General features: G+C 38.1%; 1 protein-coding gene and 1 long non-coding RNA gene across 2 annotated transcripts in view; both read left to right on the top strand.

The window, feature by feature from the left end:
- LOC127521120 (uncharacterized) lies at positions 1-4,152 on the top strand. The gene is made up of 2 exons (XR_007932280.1): positions 1-3,720; positions 3,885-4,152. It is a non-coding gene; the product is annotated as an uncharacterized LOC127521120 (long non-coding RNA).
- Positions 1-19,787, top strand: part of p3h2 (prolyl 3-hydroxylase 2) — a 48,362-nt gene that overhangs the window by 617 nt on the left and 27,958 nt on the right. The gene's annotated exons all lie outside the window — the stretch shown is intronic.

Here is a 19,787-nt window from a genome sequence, read left to right as displayed (position 1 = left end):
CAGACCACGACTTATTTAAAAGCACTGCAAGCCGCCTACATAGAAGGTATTTTGGTTTTAGGAATGTTTGAACTAAACGTTTCTGAGCATCATGTCTGTTAGAACGTTCGAGGTTGTATAATATGTGTTTGAATGAAACTTGTTCGGCTTCTAGCGTTCGAACGTTAGAATCAAGAATTTCCTTAAATTAAATTTGAGTTAGAAAATCGAACATTTTGGTCAACGTCATGCACGTTCACAAGGTTTTGTAGTTTTCTGTCGGTGAACGTCGTAAATACATTGGAATCGAAATTTAATTTGTAGTACGACATGATTGTTACGCAATCCTGTGAGCTACTGTAGCCACCTACTGGGATGGGACGGGGGAACACTCTAGAAAACTTGTCTACATGTTTCTTAACTTAAAATGATTCATATTCATATTAGTCTTTCCCCAGTTAAGTATGTTTATAAGTGGCTCAAGATGTAAATGCAGCGCCACAGAACTGCAACTGAGTCGTAGTAACCATTTTATTTTATTACCATTTTTTAAACTATAGTGAGTAAACTGAATTATTGAATGAAATGTTCAGGGTGTCTGAATAAATTTTGGTTTGACTGTATATAAATTAAGAATACTATACAAAACGACAGAAAGATTCTGGAACCTTCTTAAACCAATGATGGAGCTATTTTACAGATATAGTTGTTGTATTTACATAATATTACAAATAAGATTTTTCCATGTGGTATTTCATAAAACAGAGTTCTATATTGTATTTCCAGTTGTTGGTTTTTCTTCTGAAAAACTGTCAGTAGTTTTTCATAGTAAATTTTGTGAGGTAGTTGACACCTTTCAGGTTTTCAAACTTGACCATATTGTAAATTTATTAAATATAAATAGACAGAATAGGTTGACATAGAGAAATGAACACACAGAAGACCCCATAGACAAACCTTCTGCATTTTGCATGATGTAACCCTTAAAATCGCCCCCTTAAAATCCTAAAATAATTGAGATATTTAGACCAGTGCTTAGACAGCAGTCCAGACAGATGGGAACAGAGCGTGACATTCTGAAAGCAGCGGTCTATGCTAGCCAAATCAGACATGTGCCTTTGCCCAGAGACAGAAAGTGATTAATAAAAAGAAAAGCAAAGCACTAGACCTCAGTAGATGAAGTCGGCACAGTTCTACGATGACCGGGGAGAGAGATCAGACACATTCCTGTCAGCACTCCAGGTTGATGAATGTCATAAAGAGATGTCTATGTGTGTATATATGGGGTGATATTTGTGAAACATTCCACCACTCTTTGATATTTTAACCACACAGCCCACTTTTCCATCATATTCCTGGCATAATGTGGCTTTTCGGCCTGGACGCAGGGGCCGCAGGCGCCAACTGTTACTTCATTGACAGCTTGTGTGTTTGTTTTCCTGGGTCAATCAGCATTTATCTAGGCAAATATTTTTTTTCCTCTTAAAGTGTGTTTGCTGTTCTGAAAGGAAAGGCACCAGCTTGTTTTGGGGTTATGAATGGATGAGTTTTTTTTGTGCCAGCAGTATTGACCCCTGTTGCTCTGTCATTGGTTAGTTCGTTTTGCATCAAAAAGTCCAATCAGAGAAGGATCAAAACTCAGCAAGAATGTCCCGTTAGATCTGCCTTGTGTAAAGCAATTGGGGGGGTTCCCTTAAATTGTGAAGTAGGATAAACTAGGATCATGTGCCACAAAATATCCGTGCAAAAGCACATTTGTGCTCACGGGCTTACATAAAAACAAATAGCACACGGTTATTCAACAGTTCGATTCAAGCGCAAATGACTCTCATGGGTCAGTTGAATTGTTAAAAATTATTTGCAAATTTAGAAATTACCGATTTGAATCTGAGTGACAAATCCTTCTCTGATTACCTTTATTAATAATTATTAAAATAATATTAGGATTTGTAATATTAGGAATGTTTGAACTAAACGTTTCTGAGCATCATATCTGTTAGAACGTTCGAGGTTGTATAATATGCGTTTGAATGAAACTTGTTCGGCATAATTCTAGCATTCGAACGAATACAAATCCGTTTCGAGCTACATTCATATGTGGTTTGAAATCCTATTCAAATCAAATTTCTGGAAACGCATTTGACTGCTCTGATTGCATTCACACCACGTAAAACATTAACGTCAGATGTTGTCTGAAAGTCGCTGCAGAAACGAGGTTGTGTTGTTGAAAAGTGCTGGACGAGCGGAAAATGACAAAATAACGGAGACATTTTTTGAAACCGTACAGCCTCCTACGGTTCTGCCGCTGCCTCGGAAGACGCACCAGTCCAGCGTAGCGACTACACATTGTCGTGTTGTAAATAAGACGTCATCTAGAGTTGTCAAAAGTACTGACTTCGGTACCGGTACTGAAATAACGAATCTGCTTAACAGCGCTCAATTTTAAAATTTCAGTACCGAAGTCGGTACTTTTGACAACTCTAACATCATCTGTATTGCAGACCCCTCCATGTTGCGGTTGTTGTTTTTGCCGCATACCTACCAACGCAACGTCATTGTCATATAAACCAATGAAGATATTCCGGAAAACAAAAGAGCAGCATGGGACACACAAATCGGATCTGAACAGTTGCGATACACAATGTGGACAGTCAATAATTTCAATCAGATTCCAATCGATACACAAATAATCTGATTTGGACTGACAGTGTGAATGTAGACCTGAAATACTCAAGGTGACGAACTCAATTACAAAAAGGTGTGCTCTAATTAGAAACATAATGACAAACCATGACAACTGTTGGATGATGTGCAAACAGGAACAAAGGCCGACGGCAACAAAGAGAAACATAATAAGAGTTCATGAATATGCAACTAAAACGTAACTAAACGTGACAGATATACTTAAAAGACTATGCATTTCGCACTTTTATCACTAGACCTGATCAATATCTCCTTTGCCAGTTTACCTGTATAAGTAAAGGGATTTTTTTTTTTATCAGTTTTTGTGTCTCCAAAATTATGTCCTATTTTGATACTGTCCTATCTGTGACCTCAGTGTTACTGTTGTTATCTTTCAATCTTTTCAGAAACTCACAGAGCTCAAGCCATATCTATTGTGGTGCAACCAAGATAACATCATAGAAAAGCCTTGTGAACTGCACTGTGGCAGCATTTTATCACAGTATCTCTACCATTGTCTTTCTAATCAACCCAGCACAATTCAATATGCAGTGCTTGAGAACATGTTAGTATATAATAGAACCCACCGTATATATTTTCCTAGAGATTAAGCAAAGTGCTTCATTCTAGCTATGCAAGTGCTTGTGTACTAAGCAAACCGTGCACCTGCGTTGCTTGAAAAAAGTGTGTGAGTGTGTGAGGTTTCCCCAGTCACTCAGTGGGGTTTGGTTCGTGCCCATCACCACGCTCAGCCAGACAGCATGGCACTTCCTCTGCCAAACATTTTCTGGATGACCGACTCTAAGCGGATAACAGCACAGCAGGAATGTGTGGGCATGTTGCCTTATTTCGTTGCACAATAAATGGCCCTGCCTGGGATTACTAAGAAGAAAACATGACCACTGAATTGCGTGTGCTTCCAAGAGACTGCAAATTCTGCAAAGGCAAGCTGCTTCGTCAAGCCAGATGCATATCTCACGGGGGGCTGTATTTTCCAGATCACAGGGCCAGAATTTTGCACTAGACAGAGAATGGAAATAAACAACAGGTCGCAGAAATGTGAGTCTTCGACTCTGTCCGTTCTTGTTAAATCTTGAATTACAATGCATATTTTACTTTTAGTCCCTTATCGGTGGATCTTCTTTGATTTAGTCCCACATAAAACTGTTTTGGATATAATGTGACTCCATAAAGATAGTAATCCCATGTTGCTCTGGTTTTAGGAGTCCTGCGGGGTCGCAGGAAAGACCCAGAGCTGTTGGGCAAAGCAGATGAATGAAAGGACTTTTGGGGGAATTTTGGCAAAGCCTGAAAAAGAGTGGAAAACGGGATGCTGCGGCCAAGCAAACATCTGTTTGCTCTGACAAATGGCTGTCTGCAGTCTGGAACAGTGTTCCTCTATCACTCTTGGCTTCTCTTGTGCTTATGTTAAATGAAATTATGGTTTTCTTCTATAGAACAGTGTTTAACATTACAAATATTCATCTAGTATTTTATGAGTTTGTTTTAGACTTTCACATGTTTGTGAAACAAACATGTCACAATGTTTGTGGCCTTTGCTGTAAACTTGATCTTTTACAGTCCACCTCTGCCTACATAGAGACAATAGCTCTGCGTGTGTCGCACGTGGGACTTCGAAGAGGAAATTGTTTCTATTTTGGGCAGCTGAGACATGGGGAGTTCCCTCTTTTTGTGTAGTTAAAGTATAGTGTCTGGCAGATAGACCGAATTAAAAGAATAGTTCACCCGAACATTAAGATGTTTTGCAGAATGTCCACGCTGTTCTTTTCCATAAAACATTGATACCAGGGGCTTGTGAAAAAGAAGTGCGCTTAATTCTATTGAATGTGCACTTGTAGTGTACTTCAGATCTTGCAGATCAGATAAAATTGATGAAATAAAGGCCCCTTAAGTGTACTTAAAAGGAGTACACAATTTTATTACTATGTTTCTTAACACACTTAAAGGGTTAGTTCACCCAAAAATGAAAATTCTGTCATTTATTACTCACCCTCATGCCGTTCCACACCCGTAAGATCTTAGTTAATCTTTGTAACGCAAATTGAGATATTTTTGTTTAAATCCGATGGCTCAGTGAGGCCTGCATAGGGAGCAATGACATTTCCTCTCTCAAGATCCATAAAGGTACTAAAAACATATTTAAATCAGTTCATGTGAGTACAGTGGTTCAATATTAATATTATAAAGCAACGAGAATATTGAATCATATAATGAATCAGCGGGTCGAATCCGCAGTTCGGAGCGCCAAAGTCATGTGATTTCAGCAGTTTGGCAGTTTGATGCGCGATCTGAATCAATGTTTTGAAATCGGCCATCACTAAATAAGTCATTATTTTGCTTTTTTTGGCACACCAAAAATATTCTCGTCGCTTTATAATATTAATATTGAACCACTGTACTCACATGAACTGATTTAAATATGTTTTTAGTACCTTTATGGATCTTGAGAGAGGAAATGTCATTGCTCCCTATGTAGGCCTCACGGAGCCATCGGATTTAAACAGAAATATCTTAATTTGTGTTCCGAAGATCAACGAAGGTCTTACGGGTGTAAAACGGCACGAGGGTGAGTAATTCATGACAGAATTTTCATTTTTGGGTGAACTAACCCTTTAAGTACAGTTTTAAAAAGTGCCCTTTGTAATAAGACAAAAACTAAGTTCTTTAAAGTACATTTTAGATCATAATGTTTGTATGATCTTTTATCATGAAGTACACTTATCTTGATGTTTTGACTTGCGTGTCTAGTTCGCACCTGCCCGTTTCAAGTGGGACGTGAACCCGGGCCCGTCCGCATGGGAGGAGGGCGCTCTAACAAGGAGCTCAGCGCTTACTAGCCTACGTCTGTTACACTCACCCCCCCTAAACCTCACTCCCATCTGGGTCACGGCACCAATGTAGCCCCTCCAGTTCGCACCTGCCCACTCCAAGCGGGACGTGAACCCGGGCCCATTCGCATGGGAGGTGGGCGCTCTAACAAGAAGTTATTCACTTAAATAGTGTTTGATGTCAATGATGTTCCATTGCCAAAAATATGCAAATGAGATTTGGTCTGTCTCTCACACAAACCTATTTCTTGACTTTATAAGACTTGGAATATAGCGCATGAGTCGTGAACTTTTTCTTGCACTTTTTTTTGTCATTTTTGAAGCTTGATAGCCCCTGATCATTGATGTTTCCGTTATATGCAAAGGAGCTGTGCGAACATTTTGCAAAACATCTCTTGTGTTCCACAGAAGAAAGAAAATTACATTTTTTGGCACTAAAGATGGTATTTCAAGTGAAGTATGCATTACTTAAATGTGGCTTTTAATTACTAGCAGTCATTCAGCATAACCTCAGGGGTCACACACAGCAAGGGGACATCAACATTCAGAAAACCTCAACGTAATCTACTGCTTCTTTCTTAAGATGTTCATTCCTTCATCTCACTCATTTCATCACACAGCACTTTTTTATTGCCTCTTTTATAAATGGCGAGCAAGTTGGCTTTAATTTTCACGACCCTGCATTGACCTGGAACAGACTCCACTACATGTCCGCATCTGTTTGTAATAGGACACCTACACAGAAAATTATTGCTCACATTGGCGTCAACAAGTACCTGAGAGCGGAATGTTAGTGTGAGGATGTAGAGGACTGTTGGAAAGAAGGATGGATGTCAGGAGCACATTTGAGTGTGGAAAAACAATCAGTCTTGTTGTTTTTTTGGACACAAACATTATCCTATTCAAGTCATGGGATCATTTTTCTTTGCTCATTTTATTGACATTAAAAATATATGTTATTTGCTTACTTTCTTATGCAGTAATTCACTGGGAGCAAGTTTTGAAGTTTATTTGAAGTTCTTCTGTTGGTTTAAAAGTACATAACCGACAGACCTTCCCCCTTCTTTCATTTTTACTGCCTAAATTTAAGACAATTGCTCAGTATGAACTCTGTTCTTTGAGATCGTTAGATGGCCCTATGGGGAGGCCCGATTTCATTCTCAACTCCCAAGATCTCTTCTGAAGGTCAGTTGTATGGTGAGGGGGTAAAGTACACTACTCCATTGTTAGCGGATGGTTACATTGGAGAGATTATTGGCACTCTAATCACTTTGCCCTGCACTTTCACTCTCTCATGTATTTAATCTTGTGGGATTTGCCTAAAAGCTGAGGGGATCTCAGGATCGATACATAAATAAACCTCACTAGCCTCTCCAGTGTTGGAACATTTCGGAGCACTTTCCTGGAAAGTTTGCCGTGTGAGTCCCATACCACTGAGTGATGTTTCATTATCTCTGGATCTCTTATTAGTAGTGTGAGTTAAGGGAAGCATAACTTGCTGCTTATTGGGGAAAAAAAATAACATAAAAAAGAAAATGTCATAGAGTGGATCCCTACAGACTGTCATGACTGTGTGTGAAGGTTCGTAATATCAGATAATTTGACCTTTTTATGAAAAGGCAAAGTTATTTCAGGTTGTAAAATGTCATGTGGTGCGACTCCCAAAATAAACCAAATGATATTTATGAATTAATAATTCATGATATTTGTAAAAGATATATATATATATATATATATATATATATATATATATATAGGAATAAGGAAACATTGGTTGCACTACATGACATTTTAGAGCCAGTAAAATACATATATATATGTATGTATGTGTATATATATATATATATATATATATATATATATATATTTTTTTTTTTTTTGTCTAAAGGTTCAATTAAATTATTATTATTTTTTTTAAATTATTATTTCATAAGTCAGGCTTTACAGGGTCAATATTTGTGTTATACTATCAGTGACATATACTGCTTTATAGAACCCCATTTAGTTTTTTGGAGGGGTTGTCTTACGCGTGAGCATACTGTGTACATGTGAAAATCACCAAGGGTTTGGTATCATTTAACAAAGGAAAGTGCACAGACATACACTTGTGGTAGACCAACTTTAAACACAGACAGTGTGTAGTCTCAGCATGTCTGCTGAGATGGTGATGTCGGCTAATAGTTGGGATGATGTGGAGACTCAGACTCCTGCAGGATGTGACTCATGTGTATAATTGCTGGGAGCCACATTCTGGCCTGCTGGTTTAGTAGTTGAAAAAACAGGGCCTCCATTCATAGATCCTGTGACTTTGACATCTACCACTGGAAACTGAAGTAAGTGTGATTCATGAACTCTGTAAGCTCAGGTCATGTTCCATATTACCTTATTAACTGCCCTAAAGACTTGGATTCTCATGTTATTTGCTTTTCCAGGCCTTAATGTATATGGAAAAGTAATTTTGGTATTTGCACCTTGTTCATTTTCTTGTATGTTCTTGTCATGGGCGTGCTCAACATCACTTTAATCATTGTTTTCCTCAACTCTGACATGAAGAAACAGAAATTTCCAAGAATTTCCACCAATTATTTCCAAGTGTTGGGATTACACCTCTCCACCACAATGACTCAAATTGTTTATTGAGACTTCTGTGGAATTCTCAAATCACCTTAGTAAATTACAGAGAGGGAGTTTCCTACACTTATTGGCTTTTAAAATCACTTGTTCAAGCTTGAATTGTGTACACCCAATGAATATTTTTTTATCACACAAAATTGGTAATTATTCCCTTGGCTACTCTTGAGTGGTCTACAATGTTAAACGTTCACACAGAGAAACTTTATAGCATCTTTTTGTCAAGGCAAAGAATTGAGATGCAGGTTAAACCTGCAGCTTTTGTTCCATTTAAAGCATATTTTATCTGTGCAGTCATTAGAAAACTGCAGACAGCCAAGGACCTTCAAACATTCGTTGTTTAAGTACTTTACTGTAAACACAATCATTACTTGTTTGGACAAACGGAGGGACTAGTCAAAATTAATGTACAGATGCAGTTGCAGATGCTGTTGAACTTGTTTTGAACCTGGAACATTTTTTTTTGTTTTGTTTAAGATGAATTGTTTCCTAACTCATTTGTTCCAATTTAAGCATTAATAAAGAATAATGAGCTAATCTTTAATTTCAAAGAAAATCACAGATACTGTGTCAGATTCTGGTTCGTAATGTGACAATGATCAATGAGATTAATGTGAAGCATACTACAAAATTCAAAGCAGAACGCATTGTTTTAAGGCTGTTTTTGATTGTCTAAAGCCCAAAATATACTTCAGTTTTTATGTGTATCTGAGAGTCTGCATATGCAAATTTTATCACCAGAATAGTACGTCCGGTGTCATAAGAAATCGACACCGACAAATCGACAAATTTATTTCACTATTGTATGGTGTTTATTACATTAAGTGCAAACATATTGAACGAATGCCTATGTATTGCATAATTAAACAAACTGGAAACAGATATTGGAAGCAAAAAACATACTTAATATAATATAAGCTAAGCTAGCATGCTAATCAGGTAGATGTATGCTATGCTAGTACATAAGCTAACTAAAAAACAAGAACGAGAAATGCTTGATTTCACAGCCTATAGCTTCAGTTATATACTAGTATATGAACCATGTCATTTAAAAGACATTATAATGCATTTTAAACATGATTTTGCAGGAATTATAACCAGGCACTAAAAATACTACACATTAAAAACCCATTGCACATGCTAAACAAACAATGCATGCTTTGGACTTAACCCACATTTTATAATAATATTAAGCAGGATCAATTTAAATCATATTGGATTTTGTGCTTTCAATCTAATTATTACAGGCAATTATTTGGAACATGTATCTGAGACAACTGCAGCTGATTGTAATGTGATGATAGGGTTTATTTTGGGTCAAAACCAACTGAAACAGTTTTCCAGAGCATAATTAATAAGCATTTAAAGTTGTGCTCTTCATAAAGGCTTTTTTACTCATTTTAAGTAATAGAACCTTTATATTTGGCTTGATGCCTATGAATATTTGGTCCATCCCTTACAGATCCTTCCAAAGATCCTTACAAACAGTTACTAGGCCAACGGTGATACAAATAAAGATCTTAATGAGTGGTTGGGAGCTCTGCATAGTGGCTCTGGGGATATCTTCATGAAGAAGGAATTTTTATAGGCGGCATTGATGAAATTTGTTCCATTCTGTGGGCATTTAGAGCAGATGGCAGGCTGATAGTAGTAAAGGCCTAGAGGAACACTTATGAGGGTAGCCAGTGATCCTCAAACCCTGCTGGGGGTTCATGGGTTACATGTGCCTCAAGTGTGTCCACTGATTGAGTTATTTGGCATGTGGTATCGATTTAAAGAGCTGGAGCGTGAGTATGAAATTACCAGTTTGAGACCGCTTTGGTTTATGGAGATTAAGTAGTGTCATCTACTGTATCTTCAATCTCTTAAAGTCTCCTGGTCGGCTCGGTGTATATTTATTTTACACCATATTAAATGTTGGTTTTTGGACATTCTTTCTAATTTGTTCTTTCATAAAAATAGTATGTTTGATGTTATAGATATATGTGATTGTCTTGCCAATGAGAAGACAGCAAAAAAACAGAAGGTGTTTCTATCATATTTCTGACCTTGACTGAAATTATCCGGATGCTCTGTCATGGGAAACCTCAGAGTTGACATGATCTGCCTTCATCCCAGGTTGCTGCTGGAAAGGTATTATAAAAGTTTTTGTGATCTCATTGATGCTCCAGGCAGCATTTTTTTTTTCTTAAGATGACCTTTTCTACGAATATCCCTACTTTGTAACAGTGCCACAGAGGGTTACACATCAAGTTAAGTGCTTATTCTCACACCATGTTAGTAAAAAAAGAAGTGCTGGAAATGGTTATTTCGTGTCCTGAGTGTGTTTTCAATCATTGTACTGTCAGTTGTGAACACACACCAGAATCTAAGAGCACTTTACCTTGAGTTCACCGAGGCTCTCATGGCCTCAGACTTCTGCAGTCTCAATGAGATTTGACATGTTTGAGAAAGCAGTAATACCCTCCTGCAAAGCCCTGCAGGTTGCGGACAGGCTAAAGTTTCAGTCTTTCTGGATCATAAAAAGATTATTTGTCTTTGAAATCAATAATATTTGTGCACTGTAAGTCTTGTAAAGCCATGAGATAGCGTTGTATAGCGTTGAGATAGCAACAGACTGAAATTTAAGTTGTTATGTACTGAAAATCATATCCATTTTAGCTCTCGAATTTCATTTGCATTGGTTCCATGATTAAGTATCATTTGTGCTAAATTCGGCACAAAACATTTTTAATGTGCAAAATGTTAATATGCCCAAATAAGATTTGAGAGCTATGGGGAAGAAGATTTTAAATGATTTAATCTTTGGTGAGCTTTTCCTTTTAGCCTCACCCAAGAACTGTTAGGGCAGAACATTGCTTTGAAAACAATTACCGCTGCCCCTGGGTTTTGCACAGAAGCCAGATATTATGTCAGCCTGTAACTATAGCTTACTTTGACTAACTCTTTGGAGTGCCAGTGAAAGTTGAAGCATTTAAAGTCAAGCAATCAGCTGTCACCTGCACTGTAATTAAGTACGCCCTGCTGCAATTGCCCAAGTGGGAACATCAGCCATTACCTCACTAATGCTTTTGTGGCATGTTTCTTAAGCTTTTACAGTGCGTCCTATCTAGTTTCCTCTCAAATCCAAAACCGCAGGCCAATTATCTCATTCCTAAAGCTACCTGTCACCATTTTCCTATCACCCAGATCCCCATTCAGCCACTTGGATGGTCGTTAACTTTGCCCTTTTGTCAGCATGGAACATGGGAACTTCAATCTGAATTACACCTAGGGATGTCAGTTTACATAAATTCCCATAATCGATCATACATTTACTCATTTACTACTTCTCCTAAATCCTATTCTTCTGTATTCCAGAATGGCAGCAGCTGAAAGGCTTGTTTGTTTGCGTCTTCTACTGTACAGGCGTGAATTTGCATTTCCTTCAGCCTGAGGCTTATTCATTTCACTTTTGGTGTGAAAGGGCCTTTACATTTGGCAAAAATAGAACTTTTTTGTTGTTATAAAAACAAACAGCCCAGCCCAGATGAGAAAAAGTAACGCAAAAGTAACATAACGCATTAGGCCTACTTTCCATAAAAATGATCTAAGTAACACAATTAGTTATTTTTTTAGGGAGTAACGCAATATTGTAATGCATTACTTTTAAAAATAACTTTCCCCAACACTGTTAAGCCCGGGATACACTGCACGATTTTTGGCTGTCCCAGACAAAGGATTGCCATCGTGAAACAATCGTGGCGATTTCTGTGATCGTGGCTCTTAATCGGTGGTCCTATGTCGTACAGTGAGAGAGGTTCAAAGACAGCCGTTTTCCCGGTCTTGTGATCAAAGACAGCCTACGATCATTTTCTGACAGTGTCAGAAATTCAGCATGATCAGCACACGGTGTGTTTGCTGCTGTTACATTAAAAAAATGTCATCTGTAAAATCGTTGTTGACTACATAACAGATAGACTTATCATATATTATTGAGAACTAGCAGAGTTAACTCCACTAGCAGAATACAACAAGCATTGTTTCAGCTAGAGACCAAACTGTACTAAGTATTTGTATGAAAAATCACCACTGACGCACATGTAAACAGTATACACATTATGTTTTTGTGGCACGTTTTGGTTTGTAACTTTGTGAAACATTAGTAAACCATAGTAATCATATATCTATTTAGAGCAGGTGGTCTCAAACGAGCCCAAATGCAGCATAAGACATAAGTTCAACCAATGGAAACTGGATCTCTGACATGGTGGATAGGTATAGTGGGTAGGGATGATGTGTCTAGACCAGGGGTGTCCAAACTCTGTCCTGGAGGTCCACTGTCCTGCAGATTTTAGCTCCAACCTGCCTCAACACACCTGTCTGGAAGTTTCTAGTATGCAACCTTGATTAGCTGGGTCAGGAGTGTTTAATTGGGGTTGGAGCTGAACTCTGCAGGACAATGGCCCTCCAGGAGCAGGATTCGACACCCCTGGTCTAGACCAGTCGGACACTGTTTTACAACTGGAGCATGCTTGGATTGGTTTGAACGCTCAGATTGATTTACCATGTGCCATAGAATTGGAGCGCACAGCTGAAACAACGCTGGAAGATCATCATCATCCAGGATATTACCTGTTTATTCTGTGTACTTTTATTGTGTCCTTTACACAAGTAGTTGCGTAAAATCACTTGTTTAAGTTTTTTTCGACCCTTGGTTAATTATTTCGAAATAAACTGCTAGCCTATGGCTTGATGACATTAATACACTTAGAATATGTAACTACTTCGTGCTCTCTTCATTTTTCCTCGTGTATCTGCAGCATGTGTTTTGTCATGTCACTTACCTCTAAACTACGCTCTCTAATGATGACCTTGCTTAATCGATCATTGTTAAGTTTTATTGATTAAATTATTATCGACAATTAATCAATCGTCAATTAATCGTTAGCATTCCTAATTATACTAGTGTTGCATAAAAGGTTAGATGCATCATTGCTTCCTCTCCATGCTGTGCCATGTACAAAAAACGTCTAAATTCTTGAAGACCTTCTAAATTGACTGGGATTTGATGGCATCTAAATCTCTTAAGACATGTGTGGCATGGGTTTGACAAACTTTGTAATACAGTTGAGTGGTTTATATGAACCCTATTTCTAGGCCAGATCCTTTGAGCTCGATGAGGACACTTCGGAAATTTGCAACCAGAAAGACATGTATGACGTGGAGTTTTTCCCACATTAGCCGCCTAGACCAACCATTGAGACCCTACATCAGGGATTATGAGGGTGATCTCACAGTCCAGAAATAACTGTAATATAACCCTCCTTCAACCACACCATCATTCAAGTTTAACCACTTCAACCGATTTTACCAATCATTCCATCCTCCTACTGCTGCAGCCACAATGTTGCTTGTGGCTGTGGTTCAATATTTGCGTCTTAAGAGGGACTTCAATGCTGAGGTCATAATAGCATATCATATCATGCTAATTATCCTAAGATGGCTTTGCATCACACTTGGCTTCTTCTGGAAGCTTAATTAATCCACTGAACAGGTCACCGGGAGCGCTTGCCTTGGTGCCAAGAAGCAGAACCTGGTGCATACAGTACTTCCATTCTGTGGACTGCCATTGCAGTCTAATATTTTTCTTTTTTTAGGAATACAGATGTTCTGTGTTTTCTATTTCCATACCCGCTAATAGAGTCCATGTTTAAAGATGGTTATCATTGTAAAGGGATAACTTTAGATGCAGTCCGAAGCGTCATCATGCCTATAGTTATGTTTAAATAGTTCCTGCATGGTCCACTAATGGAAACGCTCCAGTGAGTCTCAGAACCTTTAAAAAACAAGGTACATTACTCCCGTCCGAGACGTCTATATTGAATCATGATGTTACGTTGCATGTTTTTCTACTTTATATTATTACCTACAGATTACTGGCTCCAGCGGCTACTTGTTTTACAGCCCCTAAGGGCAACATCTCAGAATCAGCATGGAATGAAGCCAAGGGTTATTTTTTATTTATTACCTCTGCATTTGAGGCTGGAACATGCTTGCTTATAGCTGCACCTGTGTGAAAAGCCCAGCCTGTACTTTCCTGTCTAACTGGCCAGAAAGGAAATAGCACTAAACCGCCAGTGCTTTTGTCGTCTGGATCGTACCTTGCTGTCAGATTTGGGTGGCGGATGATGTAAACGCATGCTAGTCTGGTTTCTGCAACCACAGACATGTGCTCTCTCAGTTCATGCATTGTTTGCCAGCAGACTTGCGTATGACCAATGTTTGATCACGAGTCTCCCAGAAATTGCTGAGAGCGTGCATTGTGTTTCCAGTTAAAGTGGGTAAAGCTGGAAAGCATTTGCGTTGAATCCACTGTCACACTCACTTAAGTGTAGACTGAATGCAGGTCTGGTAGAGTTGTTACAGACTCGCTGAGACCCTGTTTTTGGGTGCAGTGTTTTAGAGGCACATGAGAGAGATAAGAGTTCTCCCCAGATTATTTTAAACACATGCTTGTGGTCATGGTACATTTGCAGTGTTTGCTCGACACAATCTTAAATGTTTCTAGAACAAACAACAGTATTGTTAGCATTTTTTTTAACGTCTTTTTTTGTGGGATTCACCTGTCATGGTCCCTATTGAAAATATGGAAATAAACAATCCTGTTTGCTGGTCTTAGCTGATTTAAAGGGGACCTATTATGCAAAATTCACTTTTGCATGTTTGGACATAAATGTGTGTTGGCAGTGTGTGTACACAACCACCCTATAATGATAAAAATCCAACCACTCCTTTTTTTTTAATCCCCATAAATCATAAGCAGTGTTTCAGAACAAGCCGTTTCCAGTTCCCTGGCAGTGTGACATCACATGAACCACAGGCCCCGCCCACGAATGTTGACAGACACTGCCATTTTAACATAGAACCGCCCTGAGCGAGTTCACAGCGAGTTGTACACAGTCCGCCATTGCTGCACTGACGAGAACATCTTCCAAGCGTTTTAGGTGTTCTGTAGCTGGATGGATTCATCCACATAGCTCTCTCCATTTACTTCCTAAATCTGAGCCGCTGAAGACGAGATGGATTAATTTTGTTTTCGAAAAAAATGCTCCCTTAACTCTACCGAAATTTGTATATGTCTGCGCGAATCATTTCACATCGGACTGCTTTGTGAACGAATGTCAATACAAAGGGACAATACAAAACAGAGGTTGTGCCAAAAATATGTTACTCAAGGATAGATCAATACAAACCAGCTTACAGCCTCCAGAGTGATTCTGGATACGGCAGTAATGAAGGTGAGAGCACTTTATTACAGTTCATCGGAGTTGATTTACGGATATAAAGTTTACCAGTTTATTAAGCACCACCCGAAAAGGCATAAGGTCTTTATATATTTGTTTACTGTTAGTTGTAACGAGTGTTTCTGTGTACTTCGTTGATGATAATGCAAGGGAGAGAGAGAGAGTTTATGGATAATATTTTAATGCACACTTGCACTGTGTTTTATTAAGCTCTTACAGTGATTTTCCAATAGTTTGACAGCATGTTCGTAAACTAAAAAAAACTTAGGGTACGTTTACATGACAACGATGTACTATAAACGGAAACATTTTTCCTTTGCGTTTTTTGCGTACAGACAACAATGTGAAAATGACTAAAATTATTCATGCCAGGCCAGTAGTTGGCGATGTCACTTTGTAAAGAAACACTACGCGCCTATAGACTGAACACATACAGTAATACGCATGTGCATGGCATCACCATTTTCATATATTCATGTTTTTTCATAGTAGTTTTCACAGAGATAATAACAGTACCGTTTTCAAAAATTGCACTTTGAAACCCGTTTTTAAAAGTTTGCGCTTTCGGGCCCATTGTTGTGTAGTCTAAATGAACGTCCAAAACTCATAAAAAGTTTCCATTTTTAGTTGAAAACGGTGTTGTGTAAATGGCCCCTTAAAAGGTAGAACAATGTTCCCTCCTACATTTGGAACAAGCTTTGTGTTGTGAGTGTGCCTGTGACTAAGTAGGCAGCACACTAGGTTTTAGAACAGAACTCTGGCTTTCTTTTCTGTGTCTGGATAATTTTAGAGAAAACTTTAACAGTTTTTTTGTGCTGCCTTTTAAGTGCAGTTATTTCCTTCAGGAAATCCAAATCTGGTTTATTTTACCATTATATAAGGAGATTGCAGCATAGAAAATGAAAAAAATATATACTAAGCAAAGGTTTGAGTCATGACTTTCTTCAGGGCTTATTGAAAACCCTCTTTCATCAGCTTTTGCCACTGGTAAAATCACAAGCTCTTAAACGAAATTATAAATAGTCTTTCACTTGGGCAGATATGTGTTTAGGCTTTTATTAGAACTATTTTGCATTTCATGGTTTAAGTCAAGTGGAAAATGTCTAGCTCTGAACACCTTTTATAAATAGTTTAAAACCATCAGGGACGTAAGCCAACACCTCAAGATTGTTTTCTAAAGGTGTGTTAGACCTGCAAACTTGCTCAGCGTCCCATTTTTAAACCAGAGAGCTATTTACAGTTTGAACACTATAGTTTACTGACTTGGAATAAACCCACTGACATCTGCGTTTTAATAATCAAGGGCTTTGTACACCGGAATAGTGTTTATCCACTATATAATTAAACTTTTCAGAACGGAACAGATGTGTTAAGTCCTACAGCATTTGTGCTGCAGTTTATTTCAACAGGAACAAAAGGATCGCTGCTTTACATTTAACAGCTGCGTAATTGTAAACCCTCAGCTCACAAATGCCATACCACTTTATAAGGAATGTTGTGAGATGTTTATTTGTCCATGCAAAGTCTTGCTGTAAGAAATGTATCCCCCACTTTCTTGGAAGTACATCCAAATCTATAGTAGTGCTGAGATAATGACGTTGATCCTTATGTAGCCTTTATGTACATAAATCTAAACTCAGGAAGATTCGGCTTTGCTAAACAAATTTGCCAATTAAACTGAAACTGTGAGGTCTTGTTTCAGAGTTTGGGTAAACAAGGATATGACATTTTCAGTCTTTCGACCTCTTTTGGTTTACAAGTCTCTGGGGAGATAAGTAGCCAGGAGCAACATTTAAGGCAAGAATCTTTGTATAACCTAATATATCTTTATTTCGACTCTCCAACACCCCCAAAACACCCCCCAGATGTACAAATTTAGTAAAGAATTCAGCCGCCCAATGGAGAAAATCACTTTGGGCTATTTTTAGGCTACGTTTTGAGCGACCATTGGACTACTTTTGTTGCACAGACCTGGCAACCTTGAAGTTTTCTTTGAAAGGAAAGACATCCCCTCTTTCAATATAAAGTTAAATCAATCTTTTAATTTAGTCCTTATGGCTTTAAGCTAATTCATTAAAATCGGTTATATCCTCAACATAGTAAAGTTTCTACCCCTAGAGCAGATGATGCTTTTAATGAAGGAACCAGAAGGCCACTCTTTCACAACAAAAACTGTTGTGGTTTCTGATGTTAGTGTGTTAAGTGTTCGGTTACACTCTGAAATCGAAGAGCAACAGAACAGGTGTGCGTTTTATAAACGGCAGAACGAAAACCAAATATACTACATGAAGCATGTATAATTTTACTTCTGCTTCTTAAGTGTTTGCTTTTGCAATAGTCGGATTCGCAAAGACGTTGTACAGCTGGCATTTTATGTCTGAGAACATTTAAGTTACATCCTTAAACCAAAACAATGGAGATCTTCTCATGGGATGTTCTCCAGATCATTGTATTTCATTGAATCGTTATTAACATATGGATGCGATCAGTGTGGTATCCAACCACTGCTACAGTGACAAATAGCCATGTGTAATGTGGGTGGTACAAAGTTACATTAGTACAAAATGTACTTCACAAGGGTTTCATATTTGTTAACTTGTAAAACAAAGCCAAATAAAATAACTACCATCATATTTTGTACATTAAGCATTAGTCGAGAATATATCCCTTATGTGGCTTCGTCATCCTCTGGATTCAGCTGAGGTTTCCATCCATGAATTGTTATTGAGATTTGTCAGTTAGTAGGTCAGTTTTGGTGGATGACAAGAAAATTAGTCCATTTTAAGACTATGAATAGTGAAAATGATGTTTGAATGAGAGCTCTGTGAAGCATTTATTAGCATTAGCATATTTATTTAGCATGAGAATTTATTGGGACACACAATATGTTGTATAAAACCAGTTTATTTAAACAGAAAAAGTATGTATGTGCTTAATTTTGAATTTCCACAAACTCAAGAGCTGAATATTGACAACATTTTATGTTTTATTTTATCTAACCAACCCACAAACAAACCTAGCGCATTGCTATTTTATTTTGATAGCATGTACTGGATTGTAAGTTATAATGAATACAACTACTGGATGGTTACAGAAAATACTGGCTGTAACTGTAAAATTAAAGATTAGTTGTACTCAAACATAATTGAAAGTAGTAGTTGTGGGATGAAAGAATCTGTTAAATGTCTACTTGAATTGAAATAATTATTTGGAGATGAGCCGTTGAGATGCCTTGTTTCTACAGTCCGGGTGGTCAGTGCAATTGCTTTTCCACTTGTTTTTGCAAGAGGAGTGTGTCAGATCCTGCCAGGCATAACCTTTGACCTTTTGCAACCGTCCCAGATCAAACGTCCTTGGATTCCTGACTACTACAGACTCTTGGCACCGGCCGCCAGTGAGGTCATCACCCAGTGGGTTTAGCACCCCTGACCTATTGACTGTCACAGTGTAATCAGAGATGATCTGTTGTGTTTCCACTGCCCCGTCAACCTCCATTATCATGTCCTTTGCCTCTCATAAATATATGACAAGCCAAATTTAACTTGTGCCCTTTGATCCAACCTATTTCTGGCAGTGTAGAGGTCAGCAGAGCAGTTTTTGTTATTTCTGCTCATTTTCCCATCTCCCTCAAAGCTGATTCTGTTGCCTTAGTTGGAAATCATCAGATCTCCTGTGGTTCGTGTGGATTTTGCTCTTGCTCTCACATTTACATGCACTGTAAGTAAACTTTTCCATTTTTTAGTGCATTCAAACAACTATGAAACAATATAATGTAACAGGCCAGAGAAGTTTTTTTTTTCTTCACAATTGAATATTTACAAATTTAGTACTTTTTACTTTAGGGATAAAAGAATAGTTCACACGAAAATGAAAATTATCCCATAATTTACCTGCCCTCAAGCCATTCTAGGTGTATATGACTTTATTCTTTCAGCCGAACATAATCAGAGTTATATTAAATAATATCCTGGCTCTTCTCAGCTTTGTAATGACATTGAATAGTGCCCCAGTTTTTGAATATCCAAAGAACGCATCCATCCATCATAAAAGTAATCCATGCAACCCCACTGGGTTAATAAAGGCCTTCTCAAGCAAAGCGATGGGTTTATGTAAGAAAAATATCCATATTTAAAACTTTATAAACTGTAATCAATGGCTTCCAGCAATGGCCGTACACAAGTTCACATGGAGAATCGAGTTCTGGCGCAAGGGTGACATTATGGGTAACGTATGACATTCATATGGTTTGGCAACTCTAGTGTGTGACCTATATTTTGTCTTCATAATTCATTCTATCCAAAAGCATTCTATCCTCTGAACTTCCACATTCGTCAATTCTCACTTAAGCTTGCGCTACGCT

The sequence above is a fragment of the Ctenopharyngodon idella genome, chromosome 10 (assembly GCF_019924925.1).
Source record: "Ctenopharyngodon idella isolate HZGC_01 chromosome 10, HZGC01, whole genome shotgun sequence".
Taxonomy (NCBI): Eukaryota; Metazoa; Chordata; class Actinopteri; order Cypriniformes; family Xenocyprididae; genus Ctenopharyngodon; species Ctenopharyngodon idella.
Note: the sequence above shows the minus strand (reverse complement) of the source record. Positions and strands in the feature narration are given on the sequence as shown.